The following is a 4941-nucleotide window of genomic DNA, read 5'->3' as shown; positions in this document are numbered from 1 at the left end:
TTCTGAAGGGATTTTCAGATCAGACCTGATGTTTCTGCCTACAGCCTGTTTACCGACATAATCAATATCAGACATCAGAGCAACAGAAACCTCGGTGATCAGGACGCCGGGACTGAGAACAGGAAGTGGCTCAAACGTCGCACTTTCATAAAGTGAACTCCACTCACCGACTTTCTGTCGCCATTTTAGTTTTAAAAGACGTCGTGATAAGGGCGGGTCTTACTGTGAACCGGCACGCTCATTGGCTAATAACTTGAGATTGACAAGTCGTTATCCAATGAGTGCGCGGCTTCTCCCAACATAAAGTAGTTTCCTTTGAAAAACCAAAGTCTGATTATTTTTGCCTCCACTGACGGAGCCTGTTGTTCCCGCCACAGAGACACAGTAATGTCAGAGCGGTGTTAACACTCACCTGCCTCAGCACAGCTCTCACTCTCCTCCTGCTCTCTCAGCTAAACTCACTTCCTCTCTACTTACAGGAAACCAGCGCTCAGAGGAGCCGACCGGCCTCACGTTTCACCCACAGACACGAACAGCGTGGAATTATTTTATGTCATAAGAAGAAACATATTCATGTTAACACTCGCCTGCCTCAGCTCCACCTTCCTCCTCCTGCTGCTCTGAACGGAGGATCAACACTTTCACTTTCACTGCTCCTCCCTAAACACAGAGGATGCTGGGACTTGTAGTTTTTACCTTGTGTGATATTTATGGCTGTGACACTAAATCACAGCATGTAAACTTCCTGCAAACATGTCACAGGCGATAAAAGTTTCACATTAAAGGTGAAGTTATTTTTCTGTCTCATGTTCAATAAACAGTGAGCTGGGAAAACTGAAGAACAGACTTCAGACGTTCCCTGCAGAGTTTCTGCTGCTCGGTCGTCTGCATGTTGCTGAGACTGAGCTGATGATGAAGCTGTGATGGGTTTATGGCACGTTTGGTTCTGGAGAAGAGTTTTACTGTCGGTGCAGGTGAAATGATCAGAGGTTACAGCCTCTGGTTAAAGTGGAGGCAGCGATCAGGACGGCTGAGCAGCAGAGGTCTCGAGGGTCCTAAAGTGTAAAAGCATCAGTGTTAGTAACACAAAGATCACAGAATGGGATCATCCACACAACACTAACATCTAAATCCACGGCAGGAACTCTTCCAGTGTCCTGAAAAATCTGTGTGCACGATGCTGAGATTAAAATCTGTCTGCTCATCTTAATGCAATATTTACTAAAGTCTGGTAGAAGTTTTACTGATTTCCAGTCTTAGCAGACGTGTGGATAGGTGGTGGGTTGTAGAGCAGACTGAAAGCTTTAAGTTCATCCTCTGATTAAAAACTCAGACCCACAGATACAGGAAGTATAACGCTGGTGTAAGACAGGAAACGGCAACACGGCAGCCATCTTTTTCCTCCCATGATGACCAGTGTCCCAGCAGAAGCTGGGGTTTGTTAGATCCTGTTCGATCCAGAGGAAACAGGCTAAAAGAGTCGATCAGGGGGATCATGGTTTTATTATGTGCTCGTTATGATTGAAGCTCTGGTTGTGTGTTAGAGACAGAACCTGCAGATTCCTCCACTCTGCCTCCTCTTCTGCAGGAATCAGCCTCTTGGCTGGTTTTATTCACCAACGTGAATAAAATCATCAAACTAATCCAAGTTCATTGTGAAATGCCTGAAAATGGAGGAATAAATCTGTCAGTTACCGTATAAAGTTTGAGTTTGTCAGTGTTTTACACGGAGACGGTCGTCAGATGTTGAATGTTTAGCATGAAAGTTCCACATCTGGAGAAACCTTCAAGATTAAAGCCAGTGAAAAGTGAAGAGTTTCTGCAGCAGCCGCACTTCCTGCAAATCTGTTCTTTCAAAATAAAGTGAAGAGTCTAAAATTATATTCACGACAGGTTTAAAGGTGAAGGTGGTCACATGGTTTTAGTGGAATGCCTACGTGGGCGCGTCTGAGTGATTTTGATTCAGATTCGTGCAGCGTGGAGCAGTAAACACTTGTTTTTGTTCATCTGGACTCATGAATGATTCCAGTTAGCACATTTCCAGCCAATGAAACGTAACTACAGATGAAGACAAACACATTTAAGCTGCCTGACTCTCGAGTGTGGGTGCATGTTCCCATTTTCAGTCTGTTTTAGTTTTCAGTTTAGAGGAACGCTGCAAACTCACAAAAACTTCTTTCTTGTGAGGTTTTGTTGTCAGACTGATAAAAGCAGCAGCAGCTGGTGTTTGATGAGCAGACGTGTGTTTCCTGTTCTGTAATAATCAGCTTGTTACCATCACATAATGAACTCAGCCGTGACCAATGAGGCCGTCCTTGTGCGGTTCTCTGGCGCTGATTCTGACTGTGACCTTCACCTCTGCAGGGTCGCCTCTGCTCGTGGCTCAGCTCGTGTTTGTCAGGCTGACAAAATAAAAGCTTCTTCATTTCTGTGGCTGAAGAGGAGTCTGCTCTTCTTCACCAACAGGAAGTGAAACATTTCTCACTGATTCTGAAATCTTCACTTGTCTCACAAATTCACAGTAACACACACACACGGTTGTGTTTTCATATCCTTGTGGGGACATCTATTTGACATCATGCTCTCCTCAGCCTTTTACTCTAACCATTAAGACTGAATGCCTAACCCTGACCTGACTGTCCCTGACACTAAAACCACATTCTGAGTCTCACAAATGTCTTCAAACTTGTGGGGACGGTCATTTTGGTCCCCACAAAGACATGTAAACATGCACACACACAGGTATTAATGACCTCACAGGTTCATGTTTGGGGCTTTTAGCATCTTTGTGTGTCGGTCAGATTTAATTCACTCTTGTTTTGAGGTTTTGTGCCTTTTTGTTTCATTCTTTGTGCGTTTATTTTCTCTTTAAGCCTTTCAGGACTCGTGCTGTTGGCTTTTTCCTGGTGTGTTATTTTTAATTTCTAAACTTATTCTAAAAGAAGGACCGATGGAACACTTAAGTGAAAATAAACATGATCATTTAATGTTTTTGTCAATCACAGTGTTGGGACTAACGCGTTATTAAGTAACGTGTTACAGTAACTACGTTATTATTGTGGTAACGAGCACGGTAACTAGTTATTATGCTAAAATCAGGAACGCGTTAGTCGTTACTGGGATTTAGATAGGCTCGTTACTCGTTACTTCGTGTGGTGGCTATCGCGGAGCTTCCACAGATTCAGTAACATTAGCAAGTGGTGGAGGCCAGCAGGTGGAGGAGGGAAAGGGGGACGCAGAAGGAAAAGAGACCCGAGGCAGCCGCCGGTCCAAGTGTGAACTGAACTTCAGGTAAGAAGTTATGACCTGCAGTCTCTCTGGGTCAGATATAAACCAAGTTTAGGTGGAGTTTATTTTTGTTATTCTGACTTTTTCCGTACTGCATACTAGCTAGCATGACAGAGTTTCTATACAGCTGGGTGGGTGCTATGAAGTTAATGATGTTGAACTTTATTTTGTTCATAAGTTATTAGAATTGCCAACCGTCTCATCTGGTATTCAGAGAAAATATTACGCATTTCTTATTGAGGTGAAAAGGAACAGTTAGTCCCGTAATTCAGCTACAATGAAAAAGGCACAAAGCTGGAGTTATTCTGTGTCTTTGCTGCACAGCTGCCTCTGATCATTGATCAGCTGATCAATGATCAGCTGATCGTCTCTCTTGTTTGTTTATCTCCCACTTTGCAACAGAAAGAGGAAACCAGCGGAGTTCACGTTAAACAACAGCAGCACGTTTAAGCTTGATCAGCTGTTGTTAGAATTTATTTCATATTAATTTCTAGTATCAGCTGATGTTTGCTGGAGCCACAGCTGTAAACCTGCTGGTCATGATGTCGGTTTGGTTATGTGGTGAGAGGGAAACATGAAGATGAAACCAGGAGATGTCCTTACTGAATCATCAGAGCTGTGATGGAGAAACAGGTTTACCTTTTAGGTGACATGATTGAGTTGAAGGGAAGTTATGAACTGTTTCTGAGAGACAAATAACACCAGGATCCTTTTTTAGGTAGCTGACAGCTGGTAACTGTGCAGGGGCAGCTCTAGCAAAGTTTTGCCAGGGGGGCATGTAGGGCATTAACAGGGAAAGGGGGGCACAAAGAAATACTTTTCTTTCTTATTCTCGTTTAAAATGTCTCGCTTTTAAAAAATAATTATCTGAATCTTACAACAAACGATTGATAGATTGATGCATATACACCATCAAGACAGTGAGCATCACTGTCACAACAGCGTTTGTTTTCATTCAAAGGCTTTAGGATTTTTGCTATAATGGTGGGCCGGTCTCTAGTCACAATGCCCAGGCTGATTTTTTTGTCCCAGTCCAGCCCTGTATGCAGCTCATCTGCAGTCTGGTGTTACCTACATCTTCCTATTCAGAAGGCAGAATTTCCGAGTTCTGAGTACAATCGACAGCACCACGACTGCAGTTCTTGTGTTGGATGTAAAAGGCGCACATGATGCTGTGACGTAGGCTAGAATCATGGTGGCGGTCAACGGCGGTCCAGGCGTGGGATTTCTCTCGTGGAAATATGCACATTATCTTTTCCTTTCTATTGGTAGGTGGCACAGTGCACTTGTGGCAGGTAAGCAAGCTAGAAGACTGGCAAAGTTATGGAAGAAACACATTAACAAGAGAATTCTGAGTAAAACCAAAGTTACTTTCCCTAGTAACTAGTTACTTTGAAAGTAACGAGTAACTTGAAGTAACTGAGTTACTTTTGATAGAAGTAACTAGTAATGTAACTAAGTTACTAATTTAAAGTAACTTACCCAACACTGGTCAATCATTAAAAATAAATCCTGGTCTTTCATTTTGCTGCTGCATTGTTCACAGAAACACATATTTTTCTGTTTCTTTCTGTTTGTGTGTTTCTGCTTTTGCCTGTTTAGCGCTGCTGAGCGGGAAAACCCAGACGAACAAAAACCTCTTTTAAGTAAATG

The sequence above is a fragment of the Astatotilapia calliptera genome, chromosome 23 (genome assembly GCF_964374335.1).
Source record: "Astatotilapia calliptera chromosome 23, fAstCal68.1, whole genome shotgun sequence".
In the NCBI taxonomy this organism is placed as follows: Eukaryota; Metazoa; Chordata; class Actinopteri; order Cichliformes; family Cichlidae; genus Astatotilapia; species Astatotilapia calliptera.
The sequence above is the reverse complement of the archived record's forward strand: the minus strand, read 5'-3'. Positions refer to the sequence as shown.